Source organism: Podarcis filfolensis (assembly GCF_964270895.1).
Source record: "Podarcis filfolensis genome assembly, chromosome: 11".
NCBI classification, from domain to species: Eukaryota; Metazoa; Chordata; class Lepidosauria; order Squamata; family Lacertidae; genus Podarcis; species Podarcis filfolensis.
The window spans coordinates 23,327,079-23,354,543 of NC_139613.1; the positions used below are offsets into that span (position 1 = coordinate 23,327,079).

At 43.5% G+C, this 27,465-nt stretch overlaps 1 protein-coding gene across 4 annotated transcripts in view; it reads left to right on the forward strand.

Moving 5' to 3' along the window:
- RAB3C (RAB3C, member RAS oncogene family) overlaps positions 1-27,465 on the forward strand; it is a 107,322-nt gene that overhangs the window by 50,665 nt on the left and 29,192 nt on the right. The window lies entirely within an intron of this gene.

Consider the following 27,465-nt stretch of genomic DNA (forward strand, 5'->3'; position numbering starts at 1 on the left):
GTGTTAAGAATATTTTGGTAGCGGCAAAAAAAAATCAGTGTTTGAATCGTATTTTTTAAGTTTTAATAATTTTATTGTTCTCTACTGCATTTTAATTGCTGCCTTTCTTCTGCGTGCCACACAGAAAACTTGTGTCATTGTTATTATTTATTTAGAGGGCACCACCTATGCACAAAGAGCAGGTAGAAAGCAGCACCAAGGGACTTGAAATCTAAAATCGAAATTCAGAAACAACAAAAGGAGGAGTGAAATGGAGACCTGGGTAGCCAAGGGAAGAACATGTGATGGAATCAATCACAGTGCTTCTGCTTAGTACAACAGGCACTAGAGAGATGATTGAAAGGCTTCCTGGAAAAGTTGAATTTTCAGAAGGGACCTTTGTACCTTTCCCAATCTCTTTAGTCCGATGGTTCTGCTTCTTCCTATATCTGGAGTGGCCATTGGTTTTATACAAATTGGAGGACCCCCCCTCCCCTTTCTGCTTCACTGACCTTCCCAAAATTGATTTCTTCAGCAAACTTTTGATCTCAACCTCTCTTGTCTCCCCTTGCTTGCTGATGCTCCCCTCCTATCTGATTCTCCCTAATCTCTTCCTCTCCTTTCATCCCTGTCTAATGCCAGCTTATAAGTCTTCTGGGTAGGGATGGAACAATTTTATGTTCTGTAGAGGACATTGCACTCTGGGTAATGCATCATTCCTAAATGAGGATAGTTGCCACAATCTTGCATTTCTGAAATTAGCATGAAAAGTGTGAAACAAGGGAGGATGGTTGATTTTACTCTTCCGTGATGCAGTTGTCACACTCAATCAACATAGGGCAGCATACCAGCAGTCAGAAGCAGAGTTCACAGAGCATATTTATTCTAGAAAGTGCTGTTTTAAAGCCCAACACTTTTCAAGCAAAATTCAACTCTTCATCAGGGGAAATTTCCATTGCCCTCTGATTTGAGCAGGCTCTTCAGTACATGTTCTCAATTCTTGCAATGCCGTTGTATGACAAAGCAGTATGATTTAATATCCCTCTTGTGCAGATTTTTATTTATCTTTTTATTTTCTATATTTCTCTCATGCACTTCAGACAGTTACGGTCTCCCTAAGTGACTCACATCAATTAGAGAGAGAGACAGGCCCTGCCACCAGACTTACAAGCTAAAATGAAATGACACAAAAGGGAATGAAGGATCAAGTCTTCAGGGCCAAAACAAAGTGATGAGCTACAAGCAATTTAATCAAGTTCAGGCCAGGCTGGTCTTCCCTTGTTGGTGTTCTTGCTTGAATCGCAATTGGTGGCTCTTGGCTGATGGATGAGGCCAGAGGGTCCCCTTTCCCCTTGCTTCTGCAGTTCCAGGGCAACTGGAAGTTGAAGTTGAATACTCTTTCTGGTAGGAAAGAGGAAAACAAGCTCCTAGTAAATGCATCTTCCTTGACCAATGGATGGGGTTTGTTTGGGACTGTGCACATCTGAACACTGTCTCTTCTCCATCTTCAGGGAATAAGGCCTTCTGAAACACAAAGGAGAATTTTGCTCAAATGTGCTAGCTATGAGAACCATTTCGCAATGTAATCTTAGCTCCATTCTGTTAGTTGGTAGCACAGGACAGACTGCTGTCTGTCTAGTAGAGTTTGCCCGTTAAAAAAGCATGTTTTCCAAATACAAAACAGAATGACACGATTAACTTCAGGTTGTTTAATCTAGGTAGCCGAGTGCTCTTATAATGTGTTCTTGGAGCAACAGAAACACAATCAGAGCTTTCCCATAAATTTATATTTCTTAAGAAAATATAACAAATGGAAAATTAGTGGATAATTGCAAAGGCAGCTCTAGAGACAAGGGAGAGACTTCAGACTCTGAGAAGGGCAGAGGTGTGGGAATTGTAGGTGTAATTAAAAAGGTGGGGTGTGTGAGAGAGAGAGGACGGAATGAAGATTTATACATTTCCTTCTTTATGCTTTGTCCAAATATCAGAGGTAGGCATGGAGATCCTTACTGTCAATATAAATCCAACAAAAAAGATAAATAGAAAGGAAGGCTTTATTAAGGTGGAGTCCAGTGAGAGTCAGAATGAAGAAAAAGAGTGTTCAAAGCAAGGATTCCAGTCTAAGGCTGTATTCTCATGGCAGTTTGTTGCATTTTCCTGATGTTTCTCTGTTAATTGTAAAAGTAAAAGTCCATTCCAGAAACATAGCTGGGTATTGCGGAGCATTCCTTTCCATGTTATTTGCAAACAGATACCTTTCCAGAAGCAAACAACGCAGAAAAGCATGCTAAACATAAACTATATTCCGCTATATTTCTGTATGCGGGTTTTACATCATGTGAAAGCGTGAATATAATGTGGCAATTAGCAGTTAGAGAAACCTTGGGAGAACAGAATAAATGCAGCCTATGTCAGACTTAAGTCCATTTCCTGGAATTCCCTAGAATTAGGGATTCAGAGGGGGCGAGAAAATAAATCAAGTCAAAAATCTCAAAACTTAGTTAAACAGATGCTCAAATGATTATGGAGAGGGGGTGTCTCTCTAGCCCTCTTCAGACATTCAGCTTCATCACGGAGGATTAAATGCGTGTGTAGACAGCCCAGTGTGTATGCTGGTTCTGCCACAACACCTCCTGTGCCAGCTATGCCCCCTCCTCACCAGACCTTCACTAGTTTAGTCTGAAGGTCTGAAGAGTCCTTCTAATCATGACCATCTGAAATCAGCTAGAAGCCTCTGCGTGATCAGGAACCCTGCATTATCAGACTTCAGTGTACAGTGGTACCTCGGGTTACATATGCTTCAGGTTACAGACTCTGCTAACCCAGAAATAGTGCTTCAGGTTAAGAACTTTGCTTCAGGATGAGAACAGAAATCGTGCTCCGGCGGCGCGGCAGCAGCAGGAGGCCCCATTAGCTAAAGTGGTGCTTCAGGTTAAAAACAGTTTCAGGTTAAGTACAGACCTCTGGAATGAATTAAGTACTTAACCCGAGGTAACACTGTATGTTTTGCATGTATGTTTTATCCACGTCATATAGCCTAATAAGTGCTAGGCTCCTTAATCTGTACTTTCATTCAATATGAATAGCTTGCATTATTTGCTTCAGCTATTGTGTGGATAGCTGAGTAGAAAAACCCGTGACAAGTGACCCCTTGTGACAGGCACCGCAGGTGGTCACCAGGCTCATCTATAAATGGCTTAACAATTGCCATTTAGAGAGCTTGTGGCAAAGGCAGAATTTGAACCAGGAACCTCTTCAGTCACAGCTCACTCTTCCCCGCTTGGCTACCCAAGCAACCTTGGTCAATTGCAGGCGAGCTGCGCTGGGTGCATTGTGCCTTGATTCGATGAAGGCTTCTCCTCCCATTTTATCAAATCCTTCTGTGTCCCCAGTGGCATCATTCCAATGCTGGGAAAAGATGTGCTTTTCAGCTCTGCTACCTATCATTCATTGGGCACTCTGTCTCATTAATGTTTCAACGTTTGCACTTTTGCTTCCCATCGATTATTTATAGAATTAAATCCAGTGCTCTGCTAGCACAGAGCAAAGGCTGAGAGGAGCTACACCAGGGGTCAGCAAACTTTTTCAGCAGGGGGCCGGTCCACTGTCCCCTCAGACCTTGTGGGGGGCCGGACTATATGGGGGGGGATGAATGAATTCCTATGCCCCACAAATAACCCAGAGATGCATTTTAAATAAAAGCACACATTCTACTCATGTAAAAACACGCTGATTCCCAGACCATCCATGGGCCGGATTTAGAAGGCGATTGGGCTGGATCTGGCCCCTGGGCCTTAGTTTGCCTATCCAAGACTGCTACATCAAAGCTTGTTGCGATGTGGAAGCTCTGATTAAAACTATCCTGCCCGTTCTGAGTGTGGGCTTCTTTCTCAGTTTTGCATATTTCGCACAATCACACATCGCATAAGAGTTGAAGGGAGCCTTGTAGATTATCTAGCCCAATGCTCTAGTCAATGCTGGAGTTCCATAGCTAGAGCTACAGGTGGCTGTTCAGTGACCACTGCCTGAAGACTTTCAGCAAGCTTGTTCTGACAGGATGAGCCTGGTTGAAGAAGGAGATATTTCCACTTCACCTTTGATAAACGATAGTTAAGCTATGGAATTCACTCCCATGAGAGGTAGCGATGGCCACTGACATGAATGACTTTAAAAGAGGATTATACAAATTCATGGAGGCTACTAACCATGATAGCTGTACTCTGCATCACGGCCGAAGGCAGTATGCCTCTGAATATCAGTGTCAGGTGTGTTTGCAGGAGCCAGGCCCTGTGACCAATAGGACTTTGCAGGACTGAGGCCTTCCTAAGTTTGTTCTGAAGAGGCAAGGTGCGGCCTCACAGATGAGGCCGATTGGTAACTCACAGCACCTGGTGGCAAGAGCTGGGAAGGGATATAAGGTCAGCATTGCCCTTCGGCTCTTTGCCACAGCAACACGCTTCCTGCTTTGCTGTGTTTGGCTTCTTGCTTCCTGATCCTTGAACCTCGGCTTCTTGACTCCCTGCTTTGTGATCCTTGGACCCTTGACTTCTTGACTCCTTGCTTCTTGATCCTCAGACCCTTGGCTTTGTGACTCCCGGCTTTCTGACCCTCAGACTCTTGGCTTCCGGACTCCTGGCTTCGGGACCCCCATTCCTGCTCCCACCCCGCCATCTTGCCCCTGGTCCTGACATCCCCTGCCGGGACTTCGATTGCCCATGAACCAGACCATGACAACCAGTTTCTGGAAATGACAGCAGGGGGGAAAGGGCTGATGTGCTCAGGTCCTGCTGGTGGGATTCTCATAGGCATCTGGCTAACTGCTGTGAGGACAGCATGCTAGACAAGATGGTCCATTGGCCAGATCCAGCAGGCTTTTCTTATGTCCCTTACGTTAATTCTGGCCTGTACCACCTCTGACTTCAGATGAGTGATGGCCAAAAACAAAACACTCTCCCCCATAACAGTGATAGAAAACATTAACTGCACATAAACAATAAGCAGAGGAGTACTTCCACCCACTAACTAGCCATTAAAAACTCAGCACCAACACAAAGATTCAGTGCAGGGACGTAATTATGAGGTCAAAGACCTTTTTTATATTTCTTTGTAGGAAAATGTCTGGTGCATACCTGGATATTTGAACAAAGGAATGCATACGCAATGAATTGCCCATGTTTATAAAATGGAAATGGTAATTGTCTGTCCCCAAGGGTGGTATCAGATTCAAGCCATTTCCCGTTCTGCAGTGCTCAACTTCTTTGCACGAAAGGCATTTTAACAGTTAGGTGCAAAACTATAACAATATTATTGTTTTATTGTTTATGCTTCCTTGCTCAATTGCTTTTCCCTGGTACGTTTGTCAGTTTTGCATGCCCCACTTAACAATATCTGTGCTACCTGCTGTGAGAGAGAACCTTGCAGAGCAAAGATGAAAAATACATAATTTGCAAAGCATTGAGAAAACCAGTTGCAATACACTTTTCCTGTTGTATTCGTTTGTGGGATATCTTTAGCCACTTTTTTTCCTGTGGGTGTGGAAACCTGTGAAAGCATTTCAGCAAAATACATCATATAGTTTTGAGGACATTTCAGCAGAGTACATCACGTGTGTAATTTGCTCAAAAGCTGCCCTGCAGAATGGATTTTGCAGCCATTTTACAAATCGGGCACATGGTAGACTCAGGGGTAGAAGGTACTTCTTCAGGCAGCGCATTGTTAAACTATGGAACTTGCTCCCAAAGGTAGCAGTGATGGTCATCAACTTGGATGAATTGAAAAGAGGATTGGACAAATACACAGAGAGTAAGGCTATCAGTGGCTCAGAACCATCCATGTTGGCTATGCTCTACTTCCATGGTCGAGGCAGTAATACCTCTGAATATCAGTTGCTGTAACCATAGGAGAGGAGAGCGCTCTTTTGCTTGTGCTGGTTTTAAACAATGCAAAAGTTTGAATTAAGCAGGAATGAAGAAACACTGAGGAAATGGCAGTGTAAATAGTTGCAGAAGTTTGAATAGAGCCAGCAGAGGAGCACTGAGGGAAAGTGGTGGTTTAAAGCGAGGTCTGAGTACAACAGGAAGGGGGTTGGGAAGAGCTCTGTTGTGTTAGCTTTCTGGTACAGTGGTACCTCAGGTTACAGACGCTTCAGGTTACAGACTCCGCCAACCCATAAATAGTGCCTCAGGTTAAGAACTTTGCTTCAGGATGAGAACAGAAATCGCGCGGCGGCAGCCAGAGGCCCCATTAGCTAAAGTGGTACCTCAGGTTAAGAACAGTTTCAGGTTAAGAACGGACCTCCGGAATGAATTAAGTTCTTAACCAGAGGTACCACTGTTAGTAGCTTTTGTGTTGCAGCTGTCTCTGCTATTTCTCATTCTTAAAACTGGAGTTTGTTTGTTTGTTTGTTTGCTTGCTTGCTTGCTTGCTTGCTTGCTTGTTTAAAAACCTCAATGTCCTTCCGCTCCTGCTTTCTTCAAACCTCTGTCATTGTTTAAAATTGGCATCTTCCTCTCAGTATCTTTCCATTCCTGCTTTACCAAACTTTTTCCGCTTGTTTTAAACCACCACCTTTTCCCCTCTCAGAAGGGAGACGTATCACACATAGAGAGGCTCCGCTTCTCATTTGAGAGTGTCAATAAACATGTGGCTATGGTAGATCCATTTCATGCTGTGCACTTAGGTTTTTAAAAGTGGTCAGTATCATAATATCAAAGTGCAGAAATCTGTGGTTCAAGCACATGTAGGATATTGTGTTCAGCTCTTGTTGCTGCACCTCAAAACGAATATTGTAAATCCAGGTCAAGCAAGCAAAATAATAATTGGGATTGGATTTCATATTTTAATTTGGATTTCTTAATTTAGAAAAAAAAGATAAATAAGGGGCATACATGATAGAGATGCAAGTTGTGGAGAAAGTAGTAGAGGCTTTGCTCCCTCTGTCATATTACTAGAACCAGTGCTTTTTACTCACAAAATGTTTAGGGGTACCCTCATTTTCCTACTCATATTGAAATACTGCCCCCCAATGAGGCCAAACTTAGATTCACAAAATGTTTAGGGGTATGCGTACCCCTATGTCCCCCCCCGAAAAAAGCACTGACTAGAACCAAGGGTTATCTAATGAAACTGAATGCTAGAAGATAGGGAAAAGCAAATACTTCTTCTAATTTGCTACACATGCAAGAACCATTAAAAATATGATCACTGTCATCCCACCCCCAGCTGCAATCTGCACCAGTTTAAATGGTACAGCCCAGAATGCATAACAGGAATCATTGTAAGCTTAGTTGGTTACATCAGAACTGGCCATTACTGCCATATCTGGGCTCACTTTTGGAAATGATAGAGGATGGTTTAGTGGACACATGGGGCAAATATGGAACTGATCAATACTCTGAGTGATAGCATAGCTGGCTTGATGCCACATGTCAGGAGAAGTTAATTACACACACACACACACACACACACACACACACACTGCTTCTGTGCTTCTTCACTTTATTGCTTCCATTTCACTGCCAGTAATTGTTTTCAATGAGCCGAGGCTCCCACACTGGAAGACGTACAACTGCTGCTGATATCTGTGACAATCTTTAAAGTTAACGAACCCTCCCAATGGCAACGCTGCACTGTCGAAGTGCAGAAAGTGCAAATAAATCTCTGCCAGAGCTTTAAAATGCATTCACCCAAAGCCCAGGGGGATTATTTTGCCAGTTCCTCTGTGTACCCAGTGGATCACATCCAACATGTGCACCACATATGCCTGTTCACCCTGTGCTGCTGTGTGCAGGAAGAAGAAAATGGGGACGATCCGCCCATAGTTAAACCCTTTTGATGTAAATTTGGTGGGACTTACTGGCTTTGGCTGGATTATGTCCGCCAATTGTTGCAATTATCTAGCTATTTGTGAAAAATGCTCTGTTTTAAAGTTGGGGAGGCCAGTTTAGAGCCCTCAATTTATCAGTTAGGCTGATGAAACAAAGAAAAGACTTGTGCAAGATAAACCAGTCAGGGGAAAAGAAAATACCAGATGAAAGTCCAAATGAATGTCAGACTGGTTTGAGAGAGGTTCATATATTCCTAGGTCAGACTTTGGGCAGCCATGTCAGAAAGTCACATAGGCTTTAATATCAACAAATACAAGCCAAATACTGTATTTTTCTGTGTATTTGACATGTTTTTTTTGACTCAAAAATCATGTCAAAAAACTGGGGTCGTCCAATACACGGATAGTGGCATGGGGGGGAGGGGATAAGCAGCGTGGCGCCAGCCATTCGGGTGGCGGGAGCGCAGCTTCCCCCGATGCTGCGGGGAGCAATCTAGGGGGTTTTTTCTGCCTGCAGCTGCATAGGGAGGAGAAGCTTCGCGCCGCGAGCCAGCTCGTTGGCGGGAGCACAACTTCCCCTGATGCCAGTGCACTCGGGAAGCACTCCCTGGATCGTTTCCCACACGCGGTAGCATCAGGGGAGGTTGCGCTCCCTCAAACCGAATGGCTGGCAAGAGCGCAAATTCACCCGACGCTGCTGCACACCAGAAATGATCTAAGGAGTGTTTTTCACCCACAGCTTTGTGGCGTGGAGAGGCTCGACAACTTTGGGCTATCTCCCCTCATTTTCTTAAAATTGAATGGGGGGGGGTGTCTTATACAAGGGTGAGTCTTATAGATGGAAAAGATAGATGGGGAAATGATGCAAGGCCAGATCCCTACTACTACTAAGGTTATTTCAGTTCAGGAAAACAAACTACTTCTCCCCCTGCCCCAACCTCTCTCCAAATGAAATCTCTCGAAAACTCTTCTTCTTAGCACAAGAGCTGTAACCACTCTGCAAAAATAAATAAATAAATGACAACACAATTCCAAAGAGATCTAACTGCATTGCTTTACAGAGAGACTTCTCTTCACAGCTGATATGACTTCCAAAATCTTGTTTACCAAAGCACATGACAGCAATGCCCTCCAGTGCTTCAGCAGAGCTTATTGGAACTTGCCCGCTTTCAAACCTCCTAACATTGACAGAATTCAGGCAGAGCAGAACTTCTTGCAATAAAATATTTATTTCCCCATGTTCTTTTCCCAAGTGAAGTTAAACAGAGCCGATCTGAGAACAGTCACAGCAGAGCTTGCCGTAATATAAATCACAACCAGGCTCCAAGGTTCCAGGAGAGATTTGCAGGGCTGATTATCGGATGTATCCCTTGAAGACACTGAACTTCTTCCCCATTCTGCACTCACAGATCATAGCCACACTGCAGACTTATATATCAGTTATATAGCGGTTTAACAATCATGGTTCCCTCCAAAGAATCCCGAGGATTGTAATATGCTGATGATCTGCGGAGTTCTTTTAGAGACCCCCAACCCCTCTCACAAAAGTATGTTTTCCAGGATTCCTTTGGGGGAAGGAATTGCTGTTAAACTGGTTTACATCAGGCCAAATCTGCACCTTACGTCCAAAGCACTGTGATACCACTTTAGCAGTCACGACTTCCCCCAAAGAATCCTGGGAACTGTAGTTTGTTATGTGTGCTGAGGGTTGTTAGGAGGCCCCTAGTCCCCTCACAGAGCTGCAATTTCCAGAGCTCCATTAGAATTAACTGGTGGTTAAACCACTCTGGGAACTGTAATCATCTCCTCTAACACTTTGAAGCCAAAATCTGACACACCGTCTTCCCAGACGCCATCTTCCCATTTTTTACCATGAGAGCATGGCGGCCATTTTGGTTGCCATGGTCTCGCATGAATTCACATGTTTTCTCCCTTCAAAAAACTTCTTTCGGGCACGGCACCCCAAAATGCATGTTTTGGAGCGCTAAAATAGTTACATATATAAAACAGTTAAAACTATTACATATATAAGATCTGTTTTTTTAAAAAAGCTGTAAATATAAGAACAGTTTCAAACAACATAGCACATACATGAAATCAATTCAAATCCAAGATGCATAGCAACTGGGATAAAGGTTTTGGAAGGCATGTTGAAAGTGGAATATTTTCCATCCATCCATCCCTCCCTTTATTTATTTATTTATTTATTTGTCACTCGAGTGACTGTGGAGAATGAGAATGGCTTAACAGACTTCTTGCAGACTGTGGCTCAGCTCGCAGTTCAAACTGCAGACTGTCATACCGCTGAATCCTGCACGCAGCATCTACGAGAACCATATAATTGAGGCTGCTGGATTTAATTTATTGTAACTAATTACCTTTACCAAATTCAAACAAGAAATAAATGAATGCCAAGAGCCGTTTCATGCTGCTTTTGTGCATGTTATTGAATTAGTTCTGAAAAAGATTACAGTGGTCGCTGTTCAGTCTTCTATTATATGGCCCCAGTGCTGTGTGTACTTGCCTGCCATTTGTGCCATCTTGAAGAAAATCTAGCCTATGGCTTTTGTGGATAAACAGGGCAACTCAGCATATTTGAAGTAGCAACTCTGAGTCATGGGCCTGCCCCAGGGCTTGGCCTGAAGGCATATGAAGCCAGCACCTTGTTAAAGCAGGACAGGGTCTGGTCAGTTCCTGGAGGGGTCATCACCTGTGTATGGTGCCTTGAGTTCTCTGATGGAATAAATGTGGAATATAAATATAAGGGAATAAATAAATAAAAAAATAAACCGTTGAACATGTGATAGCCAAGGGGAGAAAATATATCAGTGTTGGTTCTCAGCCTGTAACAACCCAGCTGTATGTTATTTACTGCAGTGTGCAGGATTCTGCTTTTAGGGTACTAATGCAAAATCTCCAAAAGAGAATTGTGAAGTGGCATATCAAAAGCTGGTTCCTGCAAATTATATTATTATTATTATTATTAATTATTATTATTATTATTATTATTATTATTATTATTATTATTATTATTATTATTTAAATTTATTGGTTGCTTTTTTAAAAACCAAAGTAACCCAGAGAAACTTACAATATATAAACAAACAAATGTGTACCTTAAAGCTAGCATAAAATTTAAAAATTTTAAAAAAAGACAATCCACTTTTTAAAAGGCCTACCCACTCAAGGCCAGAGGTAATGAAGAGCCAAAGGCTGCATCTTGAGCCATTTTAAGGCTTTAAAGGTCAAAACCAGCACTTTAAATTGGGCCCAAAAGCTAATTGGCCAACAGTGCAGTCAGGCCAGCATTGGCATTATATGTTTAAACCTTTTTGCCCTGGTGAGCAACCTAGCCACCAAATTCTGCAGCAGCTGAAGTTTCTGAACCAGAGGAAGCCCTGCATACAACTCATTGCAATAATCTAACCTAGAAGTTGCCAGTGCATAGACAACAAATGTTAGGCTGCCTCTGTCCAAACAGAGTAGTACAAACCTTTCACATCTTTGACAATGGAATCCCAAACTTATACATTTCTCTGTTACTTATTATATTTATAAACTTCTTTCCCTCTTGATGAAGTCCAGGGCAGTATATATTAACAAGAACAGGAATTTTATTGACTAATTAAGTACATTTTCAAAGAAGTACAGCTAAAATAATAGCTTTGCGTGGCAAAAATCATGTTCCATAAGCCCAGGCAAACGAAACCTGTTTTTTAGTTGACAACTGAAATGCAGCAATATAGAGGATGATCCAGTTGCTGAAAAGCACAGGAGGCAAGAGTGATCTTGTGCTCATGTCCTGCTTGAGTGTTTCCCACAGATATCTAGGTGGTCGCTGTGAAAACAGGATGCTGGACTAGGTGGGCCATTGGTCTTGTCGGATTTAAGCCAGCAGGCTCATCCTATTTCCTTATGATCCCACTTCACCCAAAAAAGGAATTCCATTGCCAGGGTGCCGCCACTGAGAAGACCCTGTCTCAAGTCACCACACCCTTGGGCCATGTCTATTGGCATGATCACAAGCCATGACTCCCCAGCCAATCTCAGAGCATGGAACAGATGGCATTAGGAGAGGTCCTTCTTTAAGTGCTCGGGTCCTGATCCATTTAAGGTTTTGCACACTGCTACAGAGTTATTCAAAAGCCTGCTTACGTTCTAACCTTGAAAGCTCTCGTCCATTTGCTTTCACCTCTAACTTAAAGGTAAAGGTAAAGGGACCCCTGGCCATTAGGTCCAGTCGTGGCCGACTCTGGGGTTGCAGCGCTCATCTCACTTTACTGGCCGAGGGAGCCGGCGTACAGCTTCCAGGTCATGTGGCCAGCATGACTAAGCCACTTCTGGAGAACCACAGCAGTGCACGGAAACGCCGTTTACCTTCCCGCCAGAGTGGTACCTATTTATCTACTTGCACTTTGACATGCTTTCAAACTGCTAGGTTGGCAGGAGCAGAGACTGAGCAACGGGAGCTCACCCCGTCGCGGGGATTCGAACCACCGACCTTCTGATCGGCAAGCTCTAGGCTCAGTGGTTTAACCCACAGCGCCACCCGCATCCCTTTCTTCACCTCTAACTTAACTCTTGCTATTTCCCACAAAATGGCAGTTTATGGAAGTTCGTACAACCACAACTATGCCAGAAGGGAAATAACCACTTTGCAGGAATGGCTGTGTGCTTTGACTCTTGGCTAATCCGTATCTGTTTCAAGTTGTGGATATTGAATGTGATCCTTTTATTTATCGAGCCGTTGTGCACAGCAGCATGTAGGCTTGATTTGTATGCTCAGCACAGTGCACTGAAAGCTTCTGTGCCTTGATATTTATGATTTCATATTAGGAAATATCACACATAAATTGTAGAGGGAATTGACTGCAATATTGAGGAGCGTGAGTAGGAAGGGGGTGGGGTGTACCACTTGTACAGTTCCGTTCACAAACTAGAAGTATCCAGATCAGGGTGGTGGTTGTTTTTTGCAATGCAGGGAGAGGGAAATGTATCTAAAGCCTTGTTGTTGTAGTTTCTGGATGAGGAGGCAATTCAGTTCATTTTCAGACCAGTCAAAGCTTAGTCAGTATGATACAGTGGTACCCCGGGTTACAGACGCTTCAGGTTACAGACTCCGCTAACCCAGAAATAGTCCCTCGGGTTAAGAACCTCAGGATGAGAACAGAAATTGCGCTGTGGCAGTGGGAGGCCCCATTAGCTAAAGTGGTATCACAGGTTAAGAATAGTTTCAGGTTAAGAACGAACCTCCAGAACGAATCAAGTTCTTAACCCGAGGTACCACTGTACTGGGAAGCAGGGGTTATCCATAAGTTTTTCTTCCTTAAGGGCAAAAAAGGTTTGTCACTGGAAGGCCAATCAGTAGTCTTCAGGGCCAGTCCAACTGTTAGGCAGAGTGAGGCAACTGCCTCAAGCCTCTGAGGTTGGGGCAGCTGTCCCAGCCCTCAGCTGTTCCTCCTGAGCCATTCACCACTGTTGCCACACAGCCTATCCTAGGTCCCCTGATTCTGGTACATTGGAGGGTGCCATCCCATCAACAGTGTTGAAGTAAGATAATAATAATAATAATAATAATAATAATAATAATAATAATAATAATATCTTTATTGTCATTGCCCCCTCTCAGGGACAACGAAATTACTTGACTGCTCCATAAAAACACAAATTAAAACAATACAGTATAGTACAGCAAGGAAGATTAGATGACTTTCAAAGTCCAGGCTTCCCATTCAGGGCTGAGATCGCTCTGGAGAAGAAGCTGTTCTTGACGGCTCGTTCTTGTCTTCATCGTCCTGTATCTCCGACGGCAGGAGCTCGAAGAGACAGTGACCAGGATGCGATGGATCTTTTACTATGTCCAGTGCCTTCCTATGGCACCTTGTGGCATAAATCTGCTCTAAGGTGGAAAGTGGGCAGCCAACAATGCTCTCTGCTGCCTTAACAACTCTGCACAACCCCATCCTGTCCTGGGTAGTACAGCTTCCGTACCACACACATAAGCCATAAGTGAGCACGCTCTCAATGGCACAGTGATAGAAGGCAAGCAGCAGTTTCTGTGGAAGATGGTTTTTCCTTAGAATTCTCAAAAAGTACAGTCTCTGCTGCGCCTTCTTCACAATCCCCTTTGTGTTGACACTCCAGGACAGATCCTCTTGTAATTCAATGCCCAAAAGATTCAACTGCCAGTTCAGTTAGCTTCCACATGTCGAATGTGAAATGGGTGGCGTCGGGTTCACTACAGGCAGCAGCATGCCTTAGGCTGGCACTGGCCATTTGCAGTACTGGTAGAAACAGCCACTGTGCCAATGGAGGCAGAGGGAAGAATCTTCTTTTTAAAAAAAGCGTAAACACCAATCTCCCTAGAAACAAGACTGTGTCTGGACATAGCATCATTACCATTGGGGCTTTCTGTAGGATAAAAGGCTCAAGCAGTGGCTAATGTTTCTTGTGCGGTTGTCTAAAAGGAAGAATGCCTTAAGGAAACCGTCTTGTATCATTATAGGTAAGCCCATTTGCCCAGTAGTGGCTGGTGCCCATTGAGCCTGGTGGGTTCAGAAAGCAGGGAAGCCATAAGCAGGTGGAGCCAGAACCAATGATAGCCAAAGCCGACTAACTCTAGTTTTCTCCCCATCCTCCTTCCTGGTGGCAACATGGAGACTAAGGCGGAGGAAGCTGACAGGCAGTGTTTTAATTAAGGAGGCCAGTAGGCGAGGGCTGGCTTAGGCCGGACTTAGGTTGGTGGGACGGTGCCCCACCCCCTTCACCTTAAAGGAACTGCTCCCACTGCATTTTGACCCTGAAAATGTGCTGAATTTTCCTCCCTCTCTCCAAAGTGGCAGAAGGTAACACACACAAAATATGGTACAACAAAGGTGGCAGTAGTGATTGGGATTTTCAGCCATACACTAATGCTAACAGAAAAAGCCTACATTCATCAGAGGCGACCAGGTTTTGTATTCCTAGGAGATGCCATAATCTGGGCTGGAACAATCTGGTTTGTTTTCAGATGGTCACATCATAGCAACACTGGCATCTGTCAGTGAGTAAGGCTTTCACATGTATGGGGTATAAACATGGGTGTAGCCAGGCTTTATGTTGTGTTGGGGGAGGGGGGAGAGGCAGAACTTTTGACCCCAAGTGCCCAGGAAAAGCTTTCAAAACCTTTCTACAATTTCTACTTTTGGCTAAGTATTTTTATTTATTTACTTTACAGTCATACCTCTTGTTACGTTTGCTTCATCTTACGTTTTTTCAGGTTGCGTCCTGCAGCGACCCGGAAGTACTGGAAAGCATTACTTCCGGGTTTTGCCGCTCGCGCATGCACAGACGCGCAAAATGATGTCACGTGCATGCACAGATGCGGCGAATTGCGACCCGCGCATGCGCAGATGCTGGTTGTGTTCCTTTCATGTTGCGAACGGGCCTTCGGAATGGATCCCGTTCGCAACCAGAGGTACCACGGTATTTAGGTGGGGAGCAACTGCCCCCAGCTATGCCTGTGGGTAAATGCACTTGGATAGAATGCAGGTAGTGGCTAATGAATGAATGAGCTGTGCTTCCTGACTAGGGATGAGTACAAACTTTGATTCAATTCATGTTTAAAGATGAACCTGCCACACCCACGCTTTTGGAAACAATACACAAATCAAAACACAGCTGCTCTTTGGAAATTGCACTTCTTTGAATTTTGCAGTAAAGTTCTCCTGCATATGCCAGGACGACATGCGCATAAAATTGCATATAACAGTGAAAATAACCTACAGAAATGCATTTATATTATGGGAAATTGCATTTAAGAATGTGTATATTCTGAGAAATCAACACTAAAATACTGGTGGATTTTCATGAGGAATATTTTCTTTAAAAAAAATCAAAAACTTGTGTGGAAATGTAGAAAACTCCACTTACAATTGCACAGATAAGAAACTGAGAAAAACCAAAACCCTTAGATTCACCCATCCTTATGTGATACCCCCTCCTATTAAGCAAATGTACAAAATGTGTGGGTTTTAACTCTCCCTGTTATTTGCCATAGGGTACAGATAATAGCTGGTGTATTCAAAAGTGTTATTTTATTACCCAGCCACAAAACTTTGCTCTCAATAGCAATATTGCCAAATGACATATGGGAAGGGGCAGGGGCGGTGAGCAGTGGCCAAGGTTTTCTCTTCATATTCTGCTGTCTTTGTGTGATGACAAAGGTAACATTATCATTAGGCATTCCTGAATGAAACCTCCGCCTTCAGGAAATTGAATGCAGCTTTGCTACTGACTGAATTATATTAATAACTAGATACACTTAAATGATGGAAATGCTACGATAATGACCCGTAGGTCATTTTACAGCTAAAAATCACTTTTGCTCCTTAGACTCTATAAATGTAGAAGAGGAAGCCTTTGCAGCACAGAAAATGAGTTAATATAACAGAGCACTGTAACATATGATAATTAAATACATTGTTTTGATATGAAAAGTTAATAATGCAGTGGATGTAATCTGGCTACCAGTGGTTGTTCCTTGGATTCAAGTGTACGCCTTTATTTAAATCAGTTCGAAAGGGGTCTGAAATCAGTTTAACCATACTGGATTTCCCCATGAACCACAGAATCACCTGTAACTCTTTACTAGTGGGCCTATTCTTTTCAGAGAACGGCGGTTACTTTTAATGGAATTACAGTGGTACCTCAGATTAAGAACTTACTTTGTTCTGGAGGTCTGTTCTTAACCTGAAACTGTTCTTAACCTGAGGTACCACTTTAGCTAATGGGGCCTCCCGCTGCCGCCACCACTCAAGTTCTGTTCTCATCCTGAAGCAAAGTTCTTAACCCGAGGTACTATTTCTGGGTTAGTGGAGTCTGTAACCTGAAGCGTCCGTGACCCGAGGTACCGCTCGCTGTATTTAAATTGTTTACACTTTTTCTTGCCTCTGTGAGGACGTAGGAGCATAAGATGAGCCCTGATAGATCAGGCCAAAGGGCCACCCAACATCCTGGTATCATAGATGTCAGGGACTGGGCAGAGTATTAATGGTGGAGACTGCCTCCCCAGCAGAGAAGAAGAAAGTCACATTTCAGAGCAAGATGGGGGGAAAGTTGGGAAATAATGGGAGAGGGGGAGGAGGCAGAGCTGGAGCAGCTGGCTGACACGTTATCACTAGAAAGCATTCCAGACCCACCATCTCCCAGAACCCGGCGAGCCTTAAAAGTAGGAGAGCAAAGAGCTTGGAGGCAGATGGCCCGAAGCAGCAACTGTAAAGAGGGTGCTGCTGCTGACAAATGAGGTAGTGGGAGGAAAAGCGGGGTGGAGATTTTCTCAGGACAACACCATTATTCCAAGAGGCTGCATTCTCAAGCCTCTCTCTGTAAATATTGAATAAAAAGCAGATGGTAAGAACTTTTCCTTGTCTTATCCATTCCTGGCAACCTGCTGTGGGGGGTGATTCCTCTGCCACCTGACAAAAGTGGCCAGCTAGATGCCTTTGGGAATCCACCTGCAAACAGGACCTGGGTGCATACCCCTATCCGTACTTGGAACGCGCAGCAAAGAGTATTTTATAGCCTTATCCTGTGCTCTTTTTTTCTTAAAAAATGTTTAAGGGTACTCTCATTTTCCTACTCATATTGAAATACAGTGGTACCTTGGGCTAAGAACTTAATTCGTTCTGAAGGTCCATTCTTAACCTGAAACTGTTCTTAACCTGAGGTACCACTTTAGCTAATGGGGCCTCCCGCTGCCGCCACCACTCAAGTTCTGTTCTCATCCTGAAGCAAAGTTCTTAACCTGAGGTACTATTTCTGGGTTAGCAGAGTCTGTAACCTGAAGCGTCTGTAACCTGAAGCATCTGTAACCTGAGGTACCACTGTACTGCCCCTCAGTGAGGCCAAACTTAGATTCACAAAATGTTTTGGGGTATGTGTACCCCTGCTTCGTCATCCGTCCCCCCAGAGAAAAAGCACTGGCCTCATCTCTGTGGACAGCTTTCAAAATCAAACCTGTTTGAAAGCCCTGTGGTTCACAGTGAAGTTCCATCCAACAGGGCTTCAAAGGGAAGCATTTGCCTATCATAACTATGCCAGGTGACCTGGCAGGTAGACAGCTCTGCCCACCTATCATCACCTTTAGCTGCAGAGTTAGTTAGAATCCCATGCCTCATTGTGATTTTGCAGAGGAAGGAGGAAGTGGAGTCAGTGGGTTTTGGCTCTCTACTGACTTCTCCCCTAGACTGTTTCTACCCCCTGAGCCAAATGAATCCCTGGCAATTAGCTGGTGTGGAGCCCTGGCAGAAGTTCACCTCCATAACCCACCAGTGCAGGGGATTTAATCAGAATCCTAAAGCTCCCCAGTTTGGCATACCTGGAACACAGGAAAATCTTGTATCTTCTTTTAAACCCTGTATTTCAATGAAAAATAGGATAATTCCCCCGGGTTAAATTTATCCTAATTATACAGTGACTGCTGTATAGTCTCGATTCATTAGTATGATGGAAGTGAGTAACGTACTATAATAAATATTAGCAAAGAATGAGCACAGCATACACCTACAGCTTTTCTCACTGAACTGTACATTTTCCGGAGGCTGTCACTCAGAAATCCTTAAAATGGCTCTTCGGTCACCATGGAGACCCTTTCTGTCAGGCTGCCACTGCAGTTAGTCTAAATATAAACATGAGAGGTTGTGCAGTATATTTGGGTTGTGCAGTTTTGTTTAGGTGATCCCCTCACCACACATTTCCTCTCCCTTCTGTACCACACATCTTTCTCGTTACAGATTACAGTGTGTCTCCAGGGAACATTTCAACTGTATTATTTCACAATAAAGTTACCATTTTAAAAACACACACCATGGAGTTTATCTCAAAATATATAAAAGAGGGTAAGAATGTGCTTTATCTGCTTTCTACACATTTGGCTGCAGAATGTCTGAAGAGTAGGTAGGTACCCTGTGGGCTATAGCAGGGCTAAAGAGAACACCAGGCGGGGGGGAGCAGCTTATTTTTATTAGTTTAATTCATTTAAGTCTCCTGTCTTTCCTCAAGGACCCTCTGCGGGTTGCTAGCACTCAAAGGTCTACTGCTCAGGGCTTATCATTTTTCACAGAACTACATAACATGACACTTTCCAGATATTATAGACTACAATTCCTATCAGCCACAGCCAGTGTAGTCAATAGGGGCAATGGGAACTGTAGTCTTAACCACACCTGGAAGTAAGGACATTGGTGACCCCTGCTACACATAAACAATGGTCTCTGTTCTCTGAGTGTCAGTCCTTATGTAGCCACATGGCCAAGTGAGAGGTATTGGTGTGCTCAGGAACCCCCAAGATTTGCGGAAGTACAAAAATATTTTTTTGGGGGGGAGAACAACCCCTCCCAACTACTGAGCTCAGTGGGGACTGATCATGTTCAGCGGGCAAGGAGCACTGACCAGCTGTTAATGATGGTAGTGGAGGAGACAGAAAATGCAGTGTTGGAAAATGGCAGGTGTCTTTAAGGTTTTAACTTTAATATTCAACCTAACGAAGAGAAGGGAAGGCAGCAAATTCAGCAGCGTAAAAGGATCAGACCTCAGAGGAAGAAGAAATTTAATATTAAACATTATTTAAGACCCCTGAAAGTTGGGCTGGCACAGATGTGTCATCTGTTGCTTTCTAATTTAAAATATATGTCCATTGACCTACAAAGCAGAAAACCTTTAGCTGGATTTCTTTTCAGGTCCAGTTATGACACAAGAATTATGACACTTTATATTATTTATATCAGGGATGGGGAACCTGTAGCATACCAGATGTTGTTAGACTATCCTCTCTGGCCATTGGCCACGTTGGCTGGGGCTGATTGGAGTTGGAGATGGGTTCTCTGTCCTGCTCCATATTGTGCTCTACCACTGAATGTCTTGAATAAAGCTGCAGGGAACAGGCAGTTCTGCCCAGGCCCTGTGGCTAGGTCGGTTGGTGGTGTGGCATGTCAAGTAGGTGCTGTTAAAGCAGTATGGTGATGTCCCAAGAACCATTAAAAGATTGGGGGCTGCAGTCATACATTAACATCACAAAAATGTTGCTCCTCCCTTTATTTGGTATTCCTCAGACCCAGGAACCAAATGTGGCCCTCCAGTCCTCGCAAACTCCAATGCTGTGATGTTGGAGAACCCTGTAGGGAGTGGCCAAGTGTGATTTTGAGATTAGCGCTAAGCCTGTGTTACTGAAGAGGTTTTTGAAATCATTTTACATTCTTCCAAAATTGCTTCTGGAGATACCTTCCCAATAAAAGTGGTGCACTTCTGGAAACTGTTAGATGAAACAGGAGCTATGTTTTGAAATATTTCATGGGTCTCTGAGAAGATTTTCAGACCCACATAAAGCTGTCATCATAAACAGCAGTTGTGACCACAAGCATAAACGGCTGCTCAGAGCGATTCCAACCCCCCCGACAGTCAAGGTTATCCTGGGAACAGCGTTAAAAGACAAATTTAAATGGGGATTTTAAAGGACTGGTCTTCTGTAGTCAGAGCGGTTTGCTGAAAGGGATCAGGGTAAACCTGGAAAAAATAATTGAACCACATGACTGCACCTTAAAGACAAAGGAAAGGTATGAAGGCCATTTCACAGGTTTCATTTCTGGAACGAACATGGACATTGAATGTGTGAAGGGTAGTATAAGACTTTTGCTTTCTTTCCTTTTCCGATGAATACAGACTGAGATATTAAGGCTACAGCCTTTTACTTCAGAGTAAGCCCACTGAATTCAATGGAACTTACTTTTGAGCAGACATGGATTACTGTTGTTTCTGATGTTATTGTTTCTGTTGATAACTGGAATTTCTAACGGCTGCCCAATAACACAGAACTCTGGGTTGAACAGTTAGAATGTTTTTACATATGAGCTTTAAACCACTTCCTCATCATCATTACCATTATCATCATTATGTTCATTCCATTATGGAAATGTAAATTCTGCATTGGCCAGGATACTTAGTTTTCCTGAGGGAACTTTAGTTTAAAAGTATAAATTCTGGTTTTGTGCCTGTAGCCCCTATGAGATGCAAACCAGGCATCTATGGATACAAATCCATGTTGAGTGTCTTGAATAAGTGTCTCGTAAAATATAGCTTCGATAGCTTTGACTTCCTCCTCCTCTTCTTTTTTTGGCTACATAATGGGTTGATGTTCATCATAGATGATTTCAGAAAATGGCTTCCAATTAAGCAGCTGAAAAAGCTCTACATGTTTTGGAGGAAGCTTATCGAGCATTTTCCAATTAGCAGCATTTTCTAACACGTTGCTGACGAGCATTTCCTGCTTTACAGCAGTGTTTAACTCTCATTTTTTAAAGAAAAAACAGTAAGGAAAGGTAAGGAAAGGTGAGTAAAAAGGGAGAACTTTGGGGAATGATGAATTCTTTAGCTTTAGACAGACAATAATTTGTAAGAGAGATGAAAGGGCTTGAAAGAACCATTGGCGTTGCCCATGGTGTGTGCAGACATTTCTTTTATTCCACAATTGTCTCTAATAAGGCAGAGTTGGCAGGTTGTTGAAGCACTGCAAAACCATTTTGCCTGGAGATGACAGTGGGACAAAAACCATGTCAGTATATCATGGCTACTGATGGATATATCATCCGTCCCGCCTTCAACTCCTACTGTTCATCTCCAACTTAGATCTCATCAAATATCACAAAGCGTGACTTAGATTGTGAGAAGCTGCCCTCCGGATGCAGCAAACCCAGTCACACAATCCGGGTGAGTCACTGCCAGGTCTGGAAGAATAGCCTGGCAAGAACATCGTTAGAAGGAGAAAACTGTGACTTCCAAAAGGAAAGGGGAGGGAAAACGATGGCTTTTATATGGATGGGTCAGATGTTTGTGTAAAAATAGGTATTCTCAGCAGACCAAAATCAATTCTATTCCTTTGTTGATTGTGTTATTCTGATTTTCCCGTGTATCTAAATGGAGTTTGTTGGTTTGAATGACTGATGGGTTAGAAAAATATAAAAATACATACTGGTATCTCTGAGACCCATAATCCTCATCCTCCTTAAGACTCAAGACCTTTAGACTTTAGCTTAGAGTATGGGACACATCTCTCTCTTTAATCACATGTCCTCCTCCTATCAGAAGCCCAGGCTGCCATCTTGACAACACGCACACAAGTCAAAATTGAAGATGTATTGCAAAACAGTTGGCCTTGGACGCTCTATTGGAGCTTCCGTACCTTACGATTCAGTTGACCCTTCTGAGGAGTTCTTCCTGCTTCTGCAAAAGATCCTGAACCTATGACCCTTACGTTTCTGGTTTTGTTTCCTGTCTAATACTTTTCCCATACGTCTACTTCTTGGGCTCATAGGATGAATTGCCTCCTCTTTTCTCCATCCTGCCCTCTGCTAGCGTCTTATCTGCATTCCTTTCAGTGTCAGGAGGATGGGAAGTAGACAGCTGATTGCTCCCAGCTGTCTGAGAAAAATGAAAGCTTTCCCACTGCTGGCTGCTTCCTAACTCATGCTGTGCCTCTCTACTTGGGGCAGACGACACCTCCTTTGCATGGACACTTTCTCTTTCTTTGGGTTTTTTCCTGTTTCCTACTCTCCATTCAGTCTCTCTCTCCTTCTTTTAAGCAAATATGAACAGGCCCAGGTCATAGAGATTCAACCAGAATCTAAAATTAAAAAGAAAGAAAATGGTGCTGGTGCGGTGAACCAATCAGATCTGGACACACCCCAGTTTCAGATCATGATCCAGTCCTGCTCTTGAAGAAAGATATCCATGCAGAACTTCATCTTAGGATGTTTCCAGCCTGCGCTCCGAAATGGAGCTGTCCAGGGTGCCTCCGGTTCCTGAAATCTTTGCTTTACCTTGACCTCACCCTACTTTGTAGCATAATGCCTCACTTTGTTTGCCCAAACTTGAACTCCTACCTTGGGTGAGAACCCTGTATTGCTGCGGCCATTGCTCAGGGCAGTTGGCCTGGGGTTCAGGGTCTCCTCAGTCCGCACCACTGTCTGCTTGCCCTCTGGATCTAGATCTAGGTTATTCTGGGACTCAGGGTCTTGGATCTTTAATATTTGCATATTTGTAACTGGTTATTTGCAGAGAACCAAATAGCAAACTTCCACACTTTTGTCAGCATGCATTTCTCACTTCAAAGCAATCTGAGTAATTAAGACAGTAAGGGGATGGAAGGAAAAATAAATGCAAAAGCTTTTCACACAAAGTCCCTCCGCCCTGCAAAAGTGCCACCTTAAATCTTTGTAAGACTACAGCATGCGTGTGGGGGTTTGAAATAGGCCAACATCCTGCATATCGTTATTTGATGAAAGATTCCAAGCCTGTTTCCAAGGTAACCAATCTCATCTTTTAGAAACCCCTGCCTTGGTTCCACCTGTTTTCACTTAAGGCCTCCTTTCCCGACCTCTTGGAAACGTTTCACCGTTAAAAAGGAGAAATAAATAAAACAATTTACATTTCTAACTTTGCTTGTCCTGTTCCAAGACAAAAGTAAACATGAGGTAGTTAATATTTAAACGGTTAAATGCAGCCGCCACAGTGCAGCGTTCTCACAGGCCATTGTTGGCGATGATGACTAGCACTTAAACAAATTGCTCTTCTAGGAAAGGTAGATTAATGCTGGCTGTATTCCTGTCTACTCTCTGGCTTACAATGGCTTCCTTTGTTCTGCTTTTCTGTGGCTGGAGGAGAAAGCAGTAGCATTTCAGAAGGAATAATGAGGTTCTATCAATAAAGAATGAATGGCATTCAATACCACAGGTTAGTGGTACACATTTAAGCTTCCTCCCCACCCCAAACATTAAAGTTAGTTTTCTGTGACTCCACTAACAGATGGAGAATCTGTGGACCTCCAGACATTGAACTCCAACAGCTCCAGCCAACATGACCAATCGTCAGGGATAATGGGTGTTCATTTCTTTATTATTACATTTATACACCTCTTTTCCTCCAAGCAGCTCAATGTGGCATCTATTATTTTTCCTTTCCCCATTTGTTTGACAGTGGAATGGTCTCCCTCAGGAGGCTGTGGACGCTCCTTCCTTGGAGGTTTTTTAAGCAGAAGTTGGATGGCCATTTGTCATGGATGCTTTGGCTGGGATTCCTGCATTGAAGGCTGTTGGACTAGAGGACTCTTGAGAATCCCTTTCCAAATCTATGATTCTATGATTTTATCCTCACAACAGCTTTGTGAGGTAGGTTAGGCTGAGAGATAGTGACTGGCCCAAGGTCACCCAGGAGGCTTCACGGCTGAGTGGGGATTTGAATGTGGGTCTCCCAGGTCCTGGTCCAGTACTCTAAACACTACACCACACTGGCTCTCTTTGTGGGCCAGCAACATCTGGAAGGCCACAGGTTCCCCATCCCAGCTTTAAAGTAAGATGAGGCAATATGTGTGTTATGTACTGAAGTTCTCACCCTGGGCCAGCCAGGGGATACTGTAGATAGTTTTCATTCAGGTCCACATATGCAAATAAGGGACTGAAAGTGACGTTCTGTGATTGGATAGTTACAAAAAATGGTTACTGTTGCGTTCTAGTGGAGCTCTATATAAGCAGGCTGGCTGAACCCTTCAGTCAGTTCTATTCTGGCCTGTGAATAAACAAGAGCTGTTTGAAGAATCGCTGTGTCATCTGATATGTTCACCCACAACTTAACAATGTGGTCCACCAGTCAGGTCCCACCCACCCAGGGTTGTCTCCCCACCTCCAAAATGGTTGGAGCCTGGGACCACATCAGCTGTGGGTAGGGAAGTCTTGGCAAACTGGTAGGGCCCATGGACCCTTGTTTTTGATGTAAATGAGGTGTTTGGTATTCTTGTTATTTTCCTCTCTTCCAATCATTATTTCCATGATGTCATTAGGTATTGTGGTCCTGAGCCGCTTAAGGCTTTCTAGATCAGAACCAGCACCCGAATTGGGCCAGGGCAAGATTGGCACTATAGCTCAAACCACCGTGCCCCCATGAGCAACCTGGCCATTGAATTCTGAAGTTTCCCAAACTGTCTTCTGAGGCAGCCCCAAGTATAACGCATTGTTGTAATCCAGCCCAGAGCTTTGAGGTGTTTTCTTTTATAAATTGTGTATAAATTCTATGAGATAGAAGCTAATCAGTGAATGAAAGGACATCTGAAGGAAGTGTAGTGACCCTTTTGAAAGGATTGGCTCCAGGATGGTGTTGGGAGTGGGGCACCACATGGAATTTCCTTCTTGCGGCACCCTGGTCTTTCGTCATTACAGCCATACGTTTCACCTGCTACACTTGGTGTATTAGGTGACCTCTAGGACCCAGAGCTGGGGAAGCATGGCCACTCCAATACAGCTCAGTTTATGAGATAAGAACAAGTCACTTCACACTCCCAACAGTGATCTGCACCACTGGGAACATTTATTGCCTTAATTCATTACTGCTTAGCAACTGTAAATATTGATGGGGTTTTGCTACATTTGGCATCTTTCCGTGACACTTTGCCTCTCACCTCATAACAACATAGATTTAAAAAAAAACCTTTAATTACTGCTTCTTAAGGGCCTATGTGAATTATGTTACCCATCTGATTTTTTTAGAAATGGAAAGTAAACTTGACTTTTTCAAGGTTGTGTTTTTCAGAAAACAATCTAATTTGAGATCTCGGCTCTTGTTATTATTATATTATTTTTGTTTTCCTCCCCCTGAAGATGTAGCATAATGCCACCTGCTTTAGAACATAGCAAGCGTGAACATAAAAGACCGAGATTAACCAGCCTTTCCTTCATATCGTGTTTCCTTTTCAAAACCAAGGACATTAAGCCTTTCATCTCCTTGGGAGTCTGGCTCTCGTGGTTTTATTTTGCCTCAAACATGTCATGAACTCCTAAGGCATAATCTGTCTCATTATTCCAAACAAGAAAAAAAAATTGCACATAAAAATTAACTAATGTAGATGCAACTATATCCAGACCCCTAGTGGGGCATTGCTAACCCAGTTTGGTTTGGGGAAGGGAAAACAATGCTCAAATATTGCTCAAATAACGCTCAAATAGTACATGTACATTCAGTGTAAGCACAGCTTTTTAAAAAAAACAACCATCACAGCCAGCTCTGACCCATCCTAACCATGTATTTATTTGTACTGTGTGCTTTCAATCACTGTCATGCTTCCCTGTCAGGGACTGGCTACCTGGATGATGAAAGCCAGCTGGGGAACCCCCAAGGGCAGACATAGGCAAACTCAGCCCTCCAGATGTTTTGGGACTACAACTCCCATCATCCCTGACCACTGGTCCTGTTAGCTAGGGATGATGGGAGTTGTAGTCCCAAAACATCTGGAGGTCCGAGTTTGCCTATGCCTGCCCAAGGGAGATCCCAGAGGTAGAAGGTTCAAGGCCCAGGGATTGGTGGTAGGACACTAAGGAGAAATCAGAGGGGGGAGCTTGGAAAGAGATGCTAGATACTGCAATGACAACAGGGTTTAGTGAGCAGGAGGAACCTGTGACAGGGAGCAGTTCAGACTCCGAGGATAAAGCAAAGGAAGGGCGTCAAGAGACTGCTGAAGAATCCAGGGAGTCTTCCTCCCCTGCTGCGACAAGTTCCTCTCCTCCCCACCCCCCCACCCCGATCTACAAAAATGCACAGAATAATGAAGAGAGCAGAACAGAGACCAGAGGTGTGCAGACGCAGTTAGAGCCTGCTTGAGAAACATATAGAAGAGGAGGAGCCTTAGAAGGCAGGGACCTTCAGTCCTGGCAACTGTTCTACTGGGAAGTGTTGCTGAGTTGCATGCTGTTTCCTTGAATAAAGTGTTAGTTTCACTGACAACTGCCTCTGCCTCTTTGAGCTGACCTGTGACTGACTCCCACCTTGACAGTACCATATTTGCTGGTTTTGCAAGCTGGGAAATGTGATTGCCCCAGAGCAACAAGTGCAGTGTTTGGGAGTCAGAAACAGCCACCATTACCAGCCATACGAATAGTTTATAGAGAAATTAAGCAGAGATTGAGGCTCCTGGGGATCAACTGAAAAGGGCAGAGGTGGGGGGGGGAGGAATATCTCTGTGTAAGGCAAAAATAATTACAAACATTGTAAACAACAGAGGTTGCTCCCAAACACACTCTTTTCTCTAGAACTTCCACCCTTTGTTCACTTTCTGTTTACAGAAAATCCAAACATCCTTGTTAAGAAATAGTCTTTATCCAGTGTTTTCTGGGTTGTCTTCCTGTGTTTTTTTCAGACCTGATTTCTGCCCACCCCCCAGCAATAAAATGCAAATAAAATAAAATGCAGCCTACCAAGTGTCAAAGGGCAAAATCTGTTAAAGCTATTCAGGGCTCCTGTACCTTTAATTAAAAGTTTCCTGCCAGCAGTTCCTTACTGTTTTATTGCTTCTGGTTGATTGAGGCTGGGTATTATTGCCTTAATGGCAGTTTCCACTATTTAATTTACAGTTTCCTTCTAATTTTTATTTCCCTTTTCACCTTTTAATAGTGAAGCAGTACTCTTTCACAATACAGATTAAAATAAAGGGAAAGAGATGGCGAAGCAATTGAGAGAACTAATTCAAGGGACAGTTAAGGAGCCATTCATCAGTCTTGCTGCTGCGAGAGGGTTGCTAAAATTAGGAAGACCCAGATTCCTCACTGAGCCTTGAATCATCATTCTGGGTGATTTTGGGGCTCTTAGCC